The sequence below is a fragment of the Sapajus apella genome, unplaced genomic scaffold (genome assembly GCF_009761245.1).
Source record: "Sapajus apella isolate SASKATOON/1434 unplaced genomic scaffold, GSC_monkey_1.0 scaffold30, whole genome shotgun sequence".
NCBI lineage: Eukaryota > Metazoa > Chordata > Mammalia > Primates > Cebidae > Sapajus > Sapajus apella.
In genome coordinates this window covers 13,085,474-13,104,874 of record NW_022436970.1, presented here as the reverse complement: position 1 = coordinate 13,104,874, position 19,401 = coordinate 13,085,474, and positions in this window count along the sequence as shown.

Here is a 19,401-nt window from a genome sequence, read left to right as displayed (position 1 = left end):
CCCCTAAAGGCAGAAAAAGAATTCCTAGAACACTGATAGTCAAAACAATTTAACTTATACAAAAAGATGGGAGTACACCCTCATTTCACTACAAGTGTGTTTCTGGATTGATTTATTTTTTTCAAGACATATTTAATCTGAGTCTTAAGCCTGAGTCTTCATTAAATCATCCTATACAGAGGTAAGTGAAAGGCTCAGTCCAAGCATAGAAACAGGATGAGCAAAGGTAAGCTCTCAGGTAAATCACCAGTATATTGGAAGCCTGGTACTGTGGGTAGATGTAGATAGAGATTGGAGGGCACTGGTAATCCACTCTCATAAATTCCTTCCCATGCAGAAACATCCTTCCTCAGTGTTCCTGAAGTATGTGTGCAAGATAGATTTCCCACCACATATTGTATTAGTTATTATTAGCATCTGACTTCCCAGGTAGCATAAGAACATTTGGAAAGCTGGCCCATGATCACCAAGTTAATTATGTCCCCAAATCACCCAATTCCTAGTATATAGTACAAGTAAACATTTATTTAACTGATGTGTGAATAAATTTGCTTTCAAATTTCCATAAACGAAAAAACATCATTAATATGTATTTCTACCATTGTGAATACTAGCAATATAATTTCATCCATAATCCAATTATTAACATATGTAAAATCTTTGGCACTATACCAAATTTTAACACAAACAATAGAAATTTATAATACTTTTAGAAAGCTGTATGACAGTGATGTATTAATTGTTTTGTGTTCAATGAAACCAAGCAGCATTTTGACTCACTGAAGAACTGAATTAAACTGGGTAGGTTTTTTTGCTGTTGTTATATTCTATAGATGTCTTTTTTCAAAATGCCAATTCCCATTTCCTAAGATAATTTGCTGAACACAAGGTTTTAACTAGCCTTTCTTAAACACCTAATCAACATCCTAAATAACTAATGCTCCTCATGTTGAAATCTTCATTTCCACTTCCTTGGGAATCTGATGGCTCAGATTCCTTGGTATTTTCAGGACACTGCACTATAATCAGATGTTTCAACTTTTTCACTGACGGATACTTGATAGCTTTCTCAGATATGGTAAGTCACCTATTTTCTAGATTTCAAATTTATTTTTTTCTTATATTTTCTTTAGCTCTCCTGCTCTTGTGGTTTTAAAAAGTCCATTTCTAAACTCCAATAAAACATCAGGTGGGAGCAAATAAGACATTTGTATTTAATCTGTTTTACTTGGTATTCCCTGTGATAGTTTTTCAACACACAATCTAACATTATTGTAAACATTCATATGGAAACTAGACTTCAACTTTTCCTAAAACACATTGAACTATTCAATATCAATGTCTCCCCTTTCTTTATTGCTGTATCTTTGCATATGGTGTTGTGTCAGAGTTTATTTTATAACACGTATAGTATTTAAAATTTTACATTCTGTGTCAGAATATAAGAATTGACAGCTCACTGGCAAAATATTGCCACTTAGCTTGGCCAGCACGGTATTTGAAAAATAATACAAGATTGTGAGAATATGTGCTCTTAGCACTTAGATCATTTACTTATCTGGCCACTGGAAGTGAAGTCTCTAAAAAGGTTTATCAAGAATGAAAAAATGAATTAGTGAATAAATCATGCTTAGTCAACTGCTTTCTGTCCCAAAATAATAATTTTTGATCATTTTTTTCTTTTATCTATACATTTCTTTGGCTAACTCACTTTCTTTCTTATTTTTTTTTCAAGAATGATTCACCTTTTATTCAACAAACATTTACTGACTTTATTTTTTCAGTTGTACTTTGGGCTCTGGGGTACATGTGCACATCCTGCATCCTGCATGATTGTTGCATAGGTACATACATGCCATGTTGGTTTGCTGTCTTTCAATCCTTACTCATGTACAATAATATCTATATTCAGTCCCTAAACACAATGATTAACTCAACACTTCAAGTCCTAGCTTTTTAATACAATGTTATTGCCACATATTGTAATTATTTCTATCTTTTTATTGTAATTATTTCTATCTATTTTATATTGTAACTTTTTCAAGGACAGCAACCATGACATACTTATTTGCAAAATCTCTCCTCTAAATCTCTCCTCTATTAATAACAAATTTACCGTGCTGTATGGAGCATCTAAAGCCTGCAATAAATATTTGTTAAATCAACTCAGTCAGCTCTCCTTGTGCCACCCTATCAGACAGCAGACTAGTTTTGTTTAACGGATCTGACTAGAATACACAGTTATATAGATAGTTACTCTAGAATACAAAAACATTTGGTCAATTTGGTGAGAAAACAAAAGTTTCCATTATGGATGCAAACTTGTCAGTGTCTTCTTCCTTTTTGTCTATTTTCAAAAGATAGTTCTGGTATTATAAAAATAGAAATAAATACTGCTGTGTCAATCAGATGACTATTCCTTTAATCTCACACAGCAAATTGATTTGCCTTGCTCAGAAATGGATCTGCTATTTAAAAAATATCACCAGCCTCACAATGATTCTGGAATTTCATATATATAATAATTAGCATAACCTCATTTTATAATTCAATTAGGTATAAAGGAATAATTTTCTATAATATATTCACCTCCATTTTCCCTAATAACATTAACCATGAAATATGTCATTATAAGTGAGTTCAGGGCTTTTTCCATAAGCACTTTTGCTTTGACTTAAGGATGGATGAGATATGAGAGGGTCTGGTATATGATTACTTTTCTTAAAGAGTCATTTTCTCCTTTTCTGCTTCTCTCACCCCAGTGATCTGTGATGTGCTATTTACATGACGTATGTACCGATTCTCCTTAATCCCTAATAGTTGCTTAGCTAAAAGTTTACTATTGCTATTTCCTCACAATCTGTTTTTAATCCCTTATATTTCAAGGGCGGCCATTGGAATAATACTAGTTTAGAATTTTTGAATTCTATGAAAAGATTAGAATCAGCAAGTTAAGCAATGATCTTTTCTCCAGGACAAAATGAAGAGGTAGCTTACATTACCACTAAGGTCCTTTCCTGTTCTAAATTTGAGAATCAAGGATCAGCAAGAGTGCTAGGGTTGCTACGTAACCCAACTCCTGGAAGGGACTCACACATACAGGCCTGTATTAAGAGGGTCTTCAAACAAATTATAATGCTTTTGACCAGAACCTTGCCCAGTTGGCTACAGTTGACTGATCAGCAGAGTTAAAGTAGGACTTTCATTAGAGTAGTGGCTACAAGAGCTCCCATACAGAAAAACTCAATTAAATCTGGTGCTTGGGAGTTTCCTGTGAGCTATTACAGAAGGATTAAGTGAGTTGCTAGCATTTCAGAGTAATCAGTCAGTGGAGGTGAGAATTGTCCAACTATGTAAGTACCAGATCTTTAAAGTCTTTTGAACATAATTTCAGTTTTCTATGGAACTGATAAAATACTTGTTGAACTTCTGGATTTATATATATAAATGTACTATATATATATATATATATATATATACACACACACACTATATATATATATACTATATATATACACTATACATATATATATAATGTGTATATATAGTGTATATATATATACATAGTGTGTATATATATATATATATATACACATATATATACTATAACTAAGGTCATAGCATTTGAGGTAATTTACATATGTCCATTTTTTAATGAAGTAAAGATTCAAAATAATCAATGTATAAAACTACTGATTTTTAAAATGTCCTTATATAACAATACATAGAATAGAAAATATTTATACAATGTTCAACTTCATTTTGATTAGATAAAATATAACATTTTAATGATTCATATTTAGTATATTTAATTTTAGATGGCTTTCCTTTTAATTTCATTGCCTGCACACTTTTGAAAGAAATAGTCACAGAATCCCAACCAAATAGCAGAATTATACAAAAGTGCTTTTAAAAAATCAAATCTATTAACAGAAAGCTCTTTCCTTTAGCTTCCAAATAATCTATATGGTTGTAGAATACACAGATAGTCTTAAAGATAACGTTTTGTTTAATTTTTTTAAAAAATATATGTACGGACATATTTTTCTTCAAGGCTTTCTGAGGATTTTTTTGTTTCCAACTTACCTAACTTTGAAATCTCTTTTAATTTCACTGAAATCCAAAACTCCTAGATCTCACAAGAGTAAATGATATAACTGAATCAACAATACAACTGTATCAAGGTCATTTAAATCAGTTAGATTACAGATTAGCAAGCCTTTTATATAGAAAAAAAAAAAGAACATATGTATAGAAAAGGGGCAAATTATTTTCCCCCTTTGCTGCAGTCTTGGAAATTTTATCATACTAAAAGTTTTAAATTTTAAATAGCAGTTAAATAAGCCGGAATAAAATATACGAAGCTAATGAACTATACTGTTTGATGCTTTAAAAATAATATGTACCTAAGAAGGAAAAAGGAATCTGAATTAAATAGACATTGAATAATACTATTCATACCAGTATGAAATGCAAAGATATTTCATTATTCATTTCATCTGGAATGAATAACGAAAATGAAGTTCATTTGATGAATGTAAAAGAAATGACCATTCAGATGTTTTTAAATTCCCCCTAAGCATTTTTAAAAATTATATATTTGAGACATTTTTAATTCATAATTTTAAATTACTTTCTAACACAGAAGGACAGTTTAAAGGAAAAAGGATAAGAATAATAAGTTCTATCTTCATTTTAAGAAATTTATTATTTTGTTTTGTTTTGTTTTCATGAGGCACAGGAATTCTGTAATTAATAGCACAATTCACAATAAATGGTCCCCTGCTAGTGCAAAATTCCTGCCATGGTAAATGTTCTTTACTTTTCCCCCCAAAATAAGAGAGGTTTTATAAGTTGCCAAAAGATAACTATAAAAAGAGATACATAAAAAATAATCTCAAAATGTTGAATTCACACATGACTTCTTGTTTCCTCTTGTGGACCTCACCATTCAGAGGTTCTCATCAGCAAGCACTCAAAGCTACCATCAGCACTGCCTGGGCACAATGTGAAACATTAAGTTCTGGCAATGGCGTTAATGATAATTAACTGCAGGGCAAGGCAACTTCCTTTTCATAAGTTAATCAAACTTTGGTAGTCTTTGTATCTTTTTGGTTAAAACTGGTATTTCTATCCCTTTTAATGGTATATGAAAAATCTTTAAATGACATTAAGAATAATATTAACATTGAGTTTAAGGGAAACAACAAAAGCTAACCTACATGAGGTTGAGCTCCATTTTTTACAAGTAGTATTTTTCACTAAAGAAAAACAGTTATTCAACCTATGTATCTTTTTAAAAAAAAGTTGAATTAAATTTTTGATGTTTCAAGTCTAATGTTTGCCTAGTATGTGCAACACTTATCAAAGGTTATTTTTTAAATTAATACATAGTATTTTATACATTTATGGGGCATATGTACTTATTACACACACAAAATGTTGATGATTAAGTCAGGGTATTTGGAGTATCCATCATCCGGACTAAGTATCATTTCTATGAATTGAGAACAATTCAAGTCCTCTCTCCTAGCCACTTTGAAATATATAAAACATCATTGCTAAGTATAGTCACTGTACTCTGCTATGAACATTAGAACTTCTATCTTCTATCTAACTCTGTTTGTACCAATTAACCAAACTCTCTTTATTCCCACTTCCCAACTATACACTCTTCCCAGCCACTGTTGTCTGATTCTATACCACACCACTGTGATATCAACTTTTTTAGCTCCCACATGAGTGAGAACATGTAATATTTGTCTTCCTGTGCCTGGTTTATTTCACCTAACACAATGACTTCCAATTGCATCTGTACTGCTGCAAATGACAGGATCTCTTTCTTTTTCATGGCTGAATAGTGTTCCATTGTGTATGTACATGTTTTCTTTATTCATTTGTCCAATGATGAACACTTAGGTTGATTGTGAATCATGCTGCTATAAACATGTCAATGCAGGTAAGCTTTTGATATACTAATTTGTTTTCCTTTGTATAAATACTCAATAATGGGATTACTAAATCTTGTGGCAGTTCTATTTGAAGTGTTTTGAGAAGTCTCCATACTGTTTCCCATAGTTGTTGTACCAGTTTACAGCCACACTAATTGCATATAAGAGTTTTCTTTACATCCTCACTAGTATCTGTTATTCGTTGTCTTATTGATAATAGCCATTTTAACTAAGGTAAGATAATACCTCATTGTCGTTTGGTTTACATTTCCTTGATGATCAGCAATGTGGAGCATTTTTCATATACCTGTTGGACATGTTTATGTCTTTTTTAAATAAATGTCTTTCCATGTCCTTGGCCCACTTTTTAATGGAATAATTAATTTTGTATGTTGAGTTTTTGAGTTTCTTGCACATTCTAGATATTAGCCCCTTGTCAGATGAATAATTGGCAAATATTTTCTCCCATTCAACAAGTTGTTTTCTCATTTTATTGCTTGTTTCCTTTGCTGTGTGGAAGTTTCTTAATTTAATATAATCCCATGTGTCTATTTTTGTTTTTAAGCTTTTGGGGTGTTACCTATTAAACTCTATCACATTCTGTCCCACCTGGTTTTCACTGGGGACCTCACCATGATTCCTCCTCACAGGTGAAACACTCCCAACCAATTTCTGCACACTTCTGCATGGGTGAATCTTTCACAGCCTCTCAGCTCCTTGAACACCACTTTCCAGTGAATTTATCCTCTGCTCCACCTCTGGTCATGCTCTGGACCTTTACATCATGCAAAATTACTAATTTCTACATCCTGCTCAGGTTTTCCTGATGACACCTTTTTTTTTTCACCATACCTTATTCTTCACATAGTAGTCAGAGAATTTTTTTTTAAATAGTTCATATCTTGCTGCTCCCCTGCTCAAAGCACTCTAATATCTTCCAAACACACTGAAGACACAATTTAATATCCTTACCAAGGAACGCAGGCCATGCATTACCTGGTCCTTAGTTACTTCTCCAAATCTTCATACCCCACATCCTCTAAATGCTTTCCAGGTGCACTGGCTTCCTTGCTTTTCCTCAGTCTCACTAAGCACTCCCATCTCCAGTCCTGTGTCTCAGCTGATCCATTTACTGAAATTATCGTGCCTTGTTCTGTCACTTCGTTTGGTCCCGGCTCAGATATCACCCCCCAAGAAGAACCTCTAAATTAGCATTTCAGTGCTTCTGTGGCTTCTTAATCTGTTTTATTATCTTCCTGTTGTTGCTATACAACATTATCTTTTTTGTATATGTAGGTATTGTATGTTAGCATTTCATGAAGGTAAGCCTCCTAGGCATCAGGGGTTTTAGTTCTTTGGTTCACTGGTCTATTTTTAGCACTGAGTCTAACTAGAAATTTTAAAATGTGAATGCAAGAAAAATTAAAAAAAAGAATTGTGCTGTGATTAGGCTTTGAGTCCCCACTCAAATCTCATATTGAATTGGAACCCCCATAATCCTCATAATCTCCATGTGTCAAGGGAAAGACCAGGTGGAGGTTACTGAATCATGGGGGTAGTTTCTCCCATGCTGTTCTCATGATACGTAAGTTCCCATGGGATCTGAAGAAGATGCCTTGTTTCCCCTTTCCTTCTGTCATGATTGTAATTTTCCTGAGCTCTCCCTAGTCATGCCAAACTCTGAGTCAATTAAACTTCTTTCCTTTATGAATTACCCAGTCTCAGGCAGTTCTTTATAACAGTATAAAAATGGACTAATGCACTTGTTCTTTCAAAACACCTCCTCTTTCTGCAGCTTACTTTACAACTCTTTACCTAAGACCAGTTGTTGGTCACATCAGAAATTCAATACAGAAGCCTGCCATATTCATAGTTCCTTCTGTACACAGCTAGATTCATAGAACCTCATTTCAGTAGCACTGCTGCAAATACCACAGTCTCCTTGTACTGTCTTCAAGGTGAAACCTAATCTTGGATTGACTTTATAATCTGCTTTCTCCATGAGTATACCCACACAATTCATTGCTACTGCAGAGAATAAGAAAGTACAGCAAATACCACTCTTTTAAAATTTAGAGAAAAGAACTAGCTGAAGTTGGTGAAAGATAAACTATGAGATGATGGAAGCATAAAGGATGTTGGCATTCTGACTTATGTGACACTTCCCAAAATACAGGGAATGGAAATGGATCAGGTTTAGAGTAGGAGGAATTTGCAAATTTCAGTCTGGCCATATGAATTTTTGGTTTCATTTGTGAGAAATTTTGTTGGCACTACTAAAAGGGCATTTGATTACCTTAACTTGGATATGTAAATGTAGAAAATTAATCTATGGATGGCTATTAATGATGGGGTCATATATAAGATTACACAGTGAGAGGACAGAGTAGGAAGGAAATATGGTCCAAGAGCCTTGAGGTTCTTTGAGGTTCCAATATGTAAGGACTGCAAAGGAGGTAGAGGTGAAAATGAGGAAAATTGCTCAGAGGACAGTGTAAATAATAGCTTCAAAGACATACACTGAACAACAATATCATAAGCTGCTGAGAGGTCAAATAAGATGAGAATTGGAATAGTTCAATTGAATTAAATGACATAGATGTCATTGATGTCCTCAGAAGGAGCCTTTTCCGGAAATGGTGAGGGGAGACATGAGAATGCTTTGGGTTGAAGATAGTGAGAAGTGATAAAATCTGGGGAACAAACGCTGGGCAGAGACAAGAAGATAATTTCCAGGATCCAAATCAGAGGTGGATTTATTGGCTTTAGGTTAAAAGAGAGATACCTCTCATATTGTAATCTGAGGAAGAAAGAGGTTTTGTGCAGATGTAGGTAGATTTGCAGGTTTGATAGCTGGACAATAAGGGAGTTCCTGTCTATTGATTTTAGTTTTCAAGGAAAAAGAACAATTTCTCCTCTAGAAATTAAGGAGAAACATGCCTGGATGTGCAAGTGGGGTCCTAGTTTTTAAGAGAATGTAAAGGGTATTTACTAGTCATGGAGAGTGGGAGACTGAAAAAGTCAGTCAAGGAGAGGTTCATGAAAGGACTACAGTGCAGAGTTGACAGCCCATTTCTCCAGTTCGGTCCCATCCATCCATCTTCACTGCTATCAATCTGATTCAAGCACCATATCTTGCCAGAACTACAGCAATAGACTAGTCTCTTTGGACGTACCTTGGTAATTTATTCTACGCAGTATAGCCAGGGAGATATAGTGCAAAACACAAATCTGATATTCATGTTATTTTATATTTAAAACCCTTATCAGCTTCTTACTGTTAAGACAAAGACCAAAATCTTAACATATGTAACGTGATCATAAAATGTATCATCCAAACCAAGAAATGTTTGAGATTAGCAGGAAGCACTACCAGTACTTGAGACGGGAAAGCTAATGTAAACCCACACTACCCTGGGCAAAATGGAATTGATTATAAACCTATGTATTAGATCTTACTTGGTTGAACATCTTTAGTCTTCCATCACATCACATTATCCTCAGCTTTCTTCTAACCAGATAACCAATTGTTTTTGTTTCTCTTGTGAGCCTGCCTCCCTCCCTCTACAGGCATTTGTCCTTGCTATTCCATCCACATGAAACTTATTCTTCTCCCCACCCCTTACTGGGAAAATACACCATAGGTTTGATTTTTTAAAAACAAAAGGGTCTCAAGTATGATAGTTGCACTGTAGGAACTATTGTTGGTCAAGCCCTGGACCACCACACTAAGTATCCCCACCTGTAGAAAGAGAAATTTCCACCAACATGTGAGTATAACCAAGGCTCTCTTCCATATTTTCCCTGTGTCCAGTAGGGAAGATGGTACCCCATGACTCTCAGAAAGCAATAGTGTCATTCCACAAAGCTCATTGAGGGTGGGAGAAATGGACCTTGTGATTATAAGCTAGTAAATGTTAAAATAATTATGTTATAGGAGGTCTGATAACATATATTGAAAGATGCCATCATATTTGTCCAGAACAATGTTCACATTTATAAAAAAGACTATTAATGAGACAGGGGATTAAAAATTAAAGGCATTTAAAAGGGTAACAATATTTGCCTGAGGTAGCAAAACATTCAGAATCTCTTTGTAAGTTGAAATTGCTTAACTTTTAGAAAATATATCTAAAGTTCAATAGATTATGGAAGGCCTGATGTTTTCCAACTCCTTCCCACAGTTTAGCTCAAGGAAAAATTGCTACTTTCTCTAACAAGGCTTCTCTAACTATGCCTCCACACTGCCTGTCTATGTAAAGCAGTATAAAATATTTTTTTCACTTTAACACATCTTTTATTTATATATGTATTAGTGTCAATAGAACTTTTTTCTTGTATGAAGCCACAAAGTCAATGAGAACTACAACCATGTTCTTTTTTTCACTATCGTATACCCATGGCTAACTACTGAGACTGGCACGTACTAAGAACTGTAGTAAAATCTGTTGAATAAACAAATGAATAAACACAAAAATGTGTTTAGCTACATAATTTTGCATATTGTTTTATTACATGGATTATTTATTTATTTATTTATTGAGATAGAGTCTCACTCTGTTGCCCAGGCTGGAGTGCAGTATCCTGATCATAGCTAACTGTAGCCTCTAACTTCTGGGCTTAACAGATCTTCCCACCTCAGTTTCCTGAGTAGCTGGGGCTATAGGTACACACTACCATGTCCAGATAATTTTTAAAACGATTTCTTATGGATGAGGTTTCACTATGTTGCACAGGCTGGTCTTGAACTCCTGGGCTCAAGCAATCCTCCCACTTTGGCCTCCTAAAGTGTTCATGCCTATTCCACCATGCTCAGCCATTTCTCTTTTTTTATTTGCATCTGGCCTTGTCATACCCCACCTAAGGTAATACGGTTAAAATACAAATATATTGGCTATAACCCTCTAAGTGACCCTGACCAGGACCATCCTGTTAATTAAGCTGCTTTCATTGTTAATGCTCAGAAAGTGTGTGAAAAAATAAACTGTTGTTTGTTTACAGCTGCCAAATTTGGGGATAATTTGTTATACAGCAATAGATGACTAATAGCCAAGATAACATTCTTCAAAATTGGCCTCAAAGCTATTTTTCTCCTCTCTCTATCCCTCTTTGTCTTTTATATATAATAAATAGGTAAAATATACATCAAATTTCACAAGTATCTTATATACATATATTTGCCAGACAAATATATCTGACAGGAGAATCATGCTTGTAATTCAGAGTGAATCGTAGAAATTATATATTTGAAAATGATTCCTCTATACATGTGCTTCAGAGATTTTTATATAATTAAAACATTTGACCTAATTTCATTCCACCACTGTTCAATTCAATGAGTTAACTGAGTGGAAAGTACGTGCCGAAAATTCTGGCTGGAAGTGATGGGAAGACAAAAGAAGGACAGTGCCCAATTTCTGTCTCCAAGGACAGAATGATTTAATTCGCTCGTTCTCAATCTTTTATTGGTAAACCTGATAAAAATGCAAATTTTCATTCCCCAATCATAACTCTGTTTCAAAAAGGATCTGTAATGGATATAGACACTTGGCTTTTAAAAATGCTCTCAGAAAAATTTGGGGCCCTAGGAAATTCTTTGAAAAACTGCTTTAAGGTAAGCTGCACATAGAATTGTTACTTTATGAGATATTTTTTTAATATCAAAAAAAGCAACTTTATGCATTACTGAATATGCTTAAAAACAAATAGCATTGTCATGGTGCGGCTGCAGATGGGTAGAGATCTGTGTTCTGGTCCAGCAGTCCTGTCTGTCTCACACATCGAGCTCAGATTCTTCATCAGTAAAATGAGAGAACTGCACTACGTGTTTCCTTCAACTATTCTCAGTCTTTAAAATTAGACAAGTTCAGAAAGCAAGTTGGTAGACACTGGTGTGGGTAACACCCCCCATGGGCACTGAGGAAGGAGAACCGTCCAGACTCCAGGCACTAGTGCCCAAAGAATATCTTAGTTTATAGTGTTATTGCTCAGCTGTTTCCTTTATATAATCCTTCATATACAATCATTTACTAGTTTATAGAATTAGTGCTTGAAGTATAACTTACTGCTAATATATATCTAGTTTATACAATCATACTTAATACTTATATCTAGCATACTTAGTTCTGTATAATCTTTCTATATAATCATATAAGTATTGTAGTCGGAGCTGTACTGACACATTTAGTGCTGATTTATATAATCCTTCTATATAACCATATACTAGTTTGTAGTAGGAAGAATGCCTAGAGCAGTCACAGCACAGAAGCAGTACATAGGAAAACAGCCAGACCAGGACAAGAATCAAAGATCCAGGTTGTGGCATCCCTGCCTGAAAGGGCATACACTGTAAGGCAGGCTTGGAGCAAGTGCCTCTCCTCCTGATAAAGGAGTTGCAGTACCTTGCATCCAGTTCCTGTGGAAAGTAGGTCTCAGGCCTGAGATCCTGGAAGTAACCGAGGGAGAACAACCCTTCTGGTGTGACCAGTCACAGCGGCTGTACACCCTGTCAGTCTTTTCTGCTTCTGGGCTAGCTCAAATCATCCTCCCATAAATATCTTAAGAGAAGAGCACAAGTCTGTCAGCTCCCACTGCATTGGCTTACAGTATCCTTCTATTAGAAATCCTTTGAAGTCTCCAGCCCCCAGATAAGAAGTGTTGCACACGACACCTGCTGCACACAGCCCACCTCCTTGCCTCGGTGACCTAATGGGCGTGGACCCCTTTTCTCTACTACTGCGCACGGCACAGCCCCCTGCTGTGCACGGCCCACCTCTCTGCCCAGGTAACATAATGGGGTGGTCCCCTCGCTTGTGACTCACGTGATTATGCATGCCCTATTACTAAGCCTATAGATGATGACCTCACGTACGACCCTGCCCCCTGCTAGTACCTAATAAATACAGATGCTCTGGGGCATTTGGTGGCCGCTGCACTGATCTCTGCTCACAGGTGGCATGGCCCCCAAGTCCAGATGCTCTTCACCAGTTCTTCAGTGTCCTGTCTCTTTACTTCTCAGATCCTGCACCTCAGCACAGCATAAGGGACACTCCAAGACCCTGTGGAGCCCCTACAGCCCTATACACTGGTATACCATTTTTGTCGCACTATCCTAAGTTATAATATTTTCTATTCCTAATTTCTCTTTCTCAGTTCTTTAGTACACAAAATTGAGTAAATAACGTTTCACATGATTATTAAAAAGACTACATGAAATAAAGTATGTAAAATTGCTTTTACAGTATGCCAACCCTTAAAGCTCCGTACTAAGAAATGTACCTGCCTTTTCTCATTTGATCTTCTCAAACACCCTATACAGTTAGTAATATTGTAAATCCATTTTATAGGGACATGTATATTCAGAAAAGTTAAGTAACTGGCCTAATACTTCCAGGAAACTTACAATATAATCTCAGAACTTGTATTCAAACTCAGGACCATCTCATTCCAAAATACAGCATGTAACTATAAACCTGGACCAGAAGTAAGCCCAGGACAACACACAGTAGATAACTCAGAGTAATGCCATTATAGGGAGGGAATCATCCTTTACCCCTCTACTTCAGTACTTCCTAAATTTCTCTGCTGATGCTAACCACTTGATGCGCTTGCTAAGAACATAAAATTCTAGACTTGATCCCAGACCAAGAAGCCTGCATTTTCAGCTCAGGGAATTATTAAGAGTCTTTTGTGAGTTTTTATCATCAGGACTTTTGGAAAACGTGGTTCTATTTACCTCTTTTCTATATATTATTTTTGAAATGGTTACCAAAGAGAGATGACTCTCATCTTGCATTTTGAGTTTGACTGAATCCCATGACAAAAAGCTCTGGCTCATAGTGATGCACACCAATGGTATGCCCTGTTCTTTCATACTGATCCTTTTCAGTGGCCTGCTTTGCGGCCAGCTGCAGAAAAATGGCTCAGTCTCATCCCCAAGGGCTCCTAGAGGAATAGCCAAACTGCTAAGTTCTTTGTTTTTGAATTTTCTCGTTGTCTATAGGAAGTCTCTGGCTAGCTGTGCTGGAAACTCTGGAAGCAGGTCAGCAAGAGAGGGTTCAGCATTCCTTTCTTCAGTAGTCAGCCAGCTTGCTTTGTGCCTGGCTGGATTCCAGGTATTAGAACAGAAAGAGTGCACTTCTGAAAAAATGCAAACATCCTAGTGATTTCTTACAACATTTGGGTTTTTACCTATTTTCCCAGCTCCTGAGTCATTACTAATCTTCCATCCTCATCAATTTAAATATGATTTTGAAAATAATTGAATCAGGATATAGATGAACCTTCAAAGTCATTTAAATATGATGAAGTAATGATTAAAACACACAAAAAATGAAGTAATAATTCATGCCTTTTGTCCCTTTTCTATCCACAGAATCTAAAGCTCCATTTGATGAAGAATGTTTTCTTCCCCTTGAGGGTTCTCAGTGTCTGGCACAGTGCATTACTGGGCACTCAGTGAATATTTATCAAATTAAGGAAATAAAATTTCATACACATCTGCAGGAATACTGCTTGATTATATCACCAGTCTTTGACTGTTCCAGACGGAGAGGAGTTATAGCAGTAGATAACTTAAAAGAAAGGATAGTGCTTTTTTTTTTCACAGAATTCAGATGGAAAGTTGAATTCCTGGGATGTTTAGCTAGCATACGCAAAATCAGGAAATTTATTTTCATGCATCCAACTTCATAGTCAGAAGCTAAAAACCTTGAAGTTTATGATTTGAATCCATTTTATAGATATATTTTATTTGGCATGCATAGAGTTTTCAAGACAATTTACACCATTATAAAAATCAGATAATTTCCCATATGAGTTCAGATTTCTGGCTTTCTTTGCAAAATCAGGTTGTCATGTGACATAGGGCCTTACGTTCCACATGGTAACAAGCACCTGGCTTGCTTCACCCACATAAATTACCTAGCAGGACAGTGTGGTGCTACCTCCCATCTCTGTCAAACTTTACTCTCTGAATCTGAAACAAAATTATGTTCTGCCATAAGTAGCTGGCCAATTATTATTATTATTATTATTATTTTTAATTGACAGGTAAGGCCAGGTGTAGTTGTTCATACTTGTAATCCCAGAACTTTGGGAGGCCGAGGCAGGCAGATCACCTGAGGTTAGGGGTTTGAGACCAGTCTGGCCAACATGGCAAAACCTTGTCTCTATTAAAAATACATCAATTAGCCAGGTGTGATGGCGCATGCCTATAGACCCAGCTACTAAGGAGGTTGAGACAGGAGAATCACTTGAACTTGGGAGGTGGAGGTTTTATTGAGCTAAGATTGCACTACTGCACTCTAGTCAACAGTGAGAGACTGTCTTAAATCAATAAATAAAATAAGAAAAATAAAATAAATTGACAGGTAAAATTATAAGTATTTATCACGTAAAATATCATGTTTTAAAGTATAGGTAGATTATGGTTTGACTAAATCTAACATATGCATCACATATAGTATCATTTTTGTGATGTCAATATATCAAACAGATACTGATCTATATAGCTGCACTGCTATGTTCATAACAGCTCTATTCACAATAGCCAAGCTATGGAATCAACCTAAGTGTCCATCAACAGATGAGTGGATAAGGAAAATGTGGTACATATACACAGTGGAATATTATTTAGCCATTTTCAACAATATCAATGAACTTGGAGGACATTATGTTAAGTGAAGTAAGCCAGGTACAGAAAGACTACATGAACTCACTCAAATATGGATTTTTTTTTAAATATGGTGGTTATCGGGGGCTCAGGTGTTGGTGGCAACAGTGGGCTTAGGGAGATGTCGGTAGCTGGCAGTATTTTTAAAAGTTATCTAATGGTAATTTGCTAATTTTGCAGAATCATAATAGAATTTGAAAATTCGAGTTTCTTACATTTCCTTCCTCACTCTATTTTCAAGTAGGGTCTTGGATCTCATATTTTTTTATTTTAACAAGCAATTTGAGGTGAATCTTCTAATTAGGTAAATTTAATACATTTGACAAAAGAAATAATCTTCAGGGAGTAAGAGAGAGGAGTCAGCCTGTTCATGATGTGTGGCCATTTTTTAAACTTTCCTCTAACCCAGTCTTCCACTATCCCACCACACCTCAACTTCCACCACCTCAACTACTCACAACCAAATACGCTGCTTTTATGTGCGTCTCTGGGGGTGCATGACTCTCTGGTACATCATTTTATGATAAATACTTTTGAGGTATAAGCTAGCTCTCTCTTCCTAAGATGACTGATACCCTGAACCTACGAATGTCAGCCCCTGCAGCAATATTTGAACTATATGACCCTGAATTGCTTTCCATTGCTGCTGGAGTCATGATGAAACTCTGACTCTGATATGAAACGATCTTTTCTGAGAATTTGAATTTGAGGTTCAAAAAGGACAATCAATATCTGCCTGATGGTAGAGTCAAGGCAATATAAACTTGTGCTGAAGGATAGCCATGTTGAGTTGTATCACCACGAAGGAGCAGGGGAAATTGATCCTCAGAAAAAGAGAAGCAAGTAAATGCTTAGGAGCAGAGAAAGAAGAGACAGATGGAGAGAGGAATCCTTTAGTGGCTTTCCAGCAAGAAGACTACTGAGGAAAACGGTACTGGCTGGATCTGAGTAAGATGCAGGTGCTGATGGAGGGTTAGTGGCCAAAACTCTACAGAGGAACCTGTCATTTCTGCTCTACCACTAAACTCTGTTTTCTGGGCAATGAACTCCTCTGTTAACTGCCATTTAGTCAATTTGCCCCCCAAAAATGCAAGTTTCAGTGTTTCTAGGTTGTATTCATTTTTTTCTCTTTTCTGTTTTATAAATCTTATTTGCCTTTATTGGTTAATTCTACTACCTTACTCCCTCACATGTGAATAAACTATTTATACGTCAGACAATTAAACTAGCTGCAAAGAAGCTACACACGTTTCTGAGTTATTCTGCAACATTAGTTCCTAACCCTAGTTAGTCCTTATGTTTCTGCCAGACTGAGAATGTTTCTGTTACGTAGCCAAACAAACCCTCAGACACTGGTGTGTGGGCAAGGAGAAAAGAATGAGAATTACATTTGAATAGTGACTCTCAAAATTTATTAGGCACTTGAGGAACATTTTAAGGTATAGAATACCAGGTTACGCACTGAAATTCTTAGTCCATAAGGCTGAGACAGATTTGATAACTGTCATTTTTAACAGCACCATGAATTTTCTGATACTGGTATTCTAAAAATTGCAATTTGAAAAACACTGTTCCAGTGGAAATAATCAGATAGTAAAGGTAATTGGGATGTTTGATATGTAAGGGGGTTGGAGGTAAAAGGACATTCTCTTGTTAATATCAGAAGGGTGTTTCAAATAATTCTAAAAGACACATCATTCTAAATGTTATTTGGCAGTAGTTAGTTTACTGCCAATTATGCCTATAGGCATAGCTCAAGCTTTTATAATAGGTGAGACAGCTGGGTTAGAAGTGTCTTAGGTCAAATGAAGAAAAATGAACCCCATATCTGGTAAACAACAAAAAGTCATCTGTGAATAAATTAGTAAGAGCTAGTGTCTTAGTCTGTTCTTGCCACTATAACAAAATACCACAAATAATTTATATATAGCAGAAATTTATTTCTTAGAGTTCTCAAGGCAGGAAATTCCAAGATCAAGTTGCCAGCAGGTTCTGTGTCTGGGGAGGGCTTACTCTCTGCTTCCAAGATGATATCTCTTGCTGAATCCTCACAGAGTGGAAGGGGCAAAAAAGAAATGGACACTGTGTCCTCATGTGGAGGAAGAGATGAAAGATACTATGGTCCTAATGTGTTCCCCAAAATCCAAGTGTTGGAAATGTAATCCACAATGCAATAGTGTTTGGAGGTGTGGCCAAATGAGAAAGTTCTTTATGAAGAATGGATTAATGTGCTATAAAAAGGGCTTGTGGGAATAATAGGTTCTCTCTTTCTCCCTCTTTTCTGCCATGTGAGGACATAATGACCTTCCTCTCTGGAGGTTGCAGCATTCAGGTGCCATCTTTGAAGAAGAGAGTCTGGACCCTAATCTGCCAGCACCTTGCTCTTGGACGTACCAGTCTCCAGAACCGTGAGGAAATAAATTTCTGGTCATTATAAATTATCCAGGGTCAGCTATTCTGTTACAGCAACACAAAATGGACTGAGATCAAAGGGTCAAAAGAGACTAGGGCACTCCCTTCAAACTCTTTAATAAGTCACAAATGTCATTCATAAGAAAAGGACTTCCCAAAAGGCTCCATCTCTTAATATTATCACATTGGTTCCAATATACACATTTTGGAGGAAGACGTACATTCTAGCCATAACGGTTGGCTCTAAAACAAACCGCAAGAAGGTAATTGGCAAGCTAAGGGGACAGTTCAAGACTTGATTTGAACTACCAACAATTTGCTCAAAATCCATTTTTAGAGTCAGTGGGATGGGTCACATTTTCTCATTCTCAGCAGTACTGACTTTCCGAGCTGGATAATTCTTTGTTTTGTGAGGTAAGAGGGGAGAGGAAGTTGTCCTGCGCATTGTAGGGTATTTAGCAGCATACTGATCTCTATTCACCAGATTCCAGCAGTCCCTCCCACTAAACAAGACCAATATCAAATTTTCTGCAGACATTGCCAAATGTCCTGTTGAGAAACACTGGTGTAAGTAGACCAGGCCAGGGGAAAGGGAGGGAGGAAGAGCCCTAGAGAAACCATCTTATGATCCCTTTGCAAGTTTTACTTTGTTTAAAATTTTCTTTCCTATCAAAAGCTAAACTGCATGTAAGCAAATATGGTAGCAATAAAGCTTATCATTTATGAATTCAAGGCTTTAGTAGACTTATGGGAAGTTTTTTTCCCCAGAATTTGGCTTTGGTATTTTTAAGTTTTAATAGATCTAGTTACTGTCATACTGACTCTTGTACATACAGCTGGATAAACAAACTCAAGAAACACTCTCAGCCACATCTTCATGAGCAACTCTGCAGGCAAAATCCCTGTCACTTTGAGATGTTTTATATTCAAAGCAATTGTGGGGGAAAAAAGAGTATTTCCAGATTCTACTGCCTGCTTTAAATTTGTGGTTTCATCTTTATTATTGGTGTGGCGTATTGCGCTGGCCAATTGAGCAATTAAATTTGCAGCTTAAATTTGGTGTCTGTTTCTAAACAGTCACAGCTGTAATATCTCTAACCTCTGGGGCAGATACTGGTTCAAATATTGCTAGTAGATCAATATAATATACATCTGACCCTGGTAAGTGGTTCAAGAAATCTGCATCTGAGCTTCCAGGGCCAAAGCCATAGCAAAGAAGAGTTATGCTATCAGAATAACAAAGCTGTCTCCATATTCAAATGCCTATGCTACATCAAAGCCCAGGTATTGGAGACCTGTACATATGAGTTGATGAAAGCACCAAAATTGGTTCTTGAATGTGTTGGCCCTGTTTATTTAAAAACC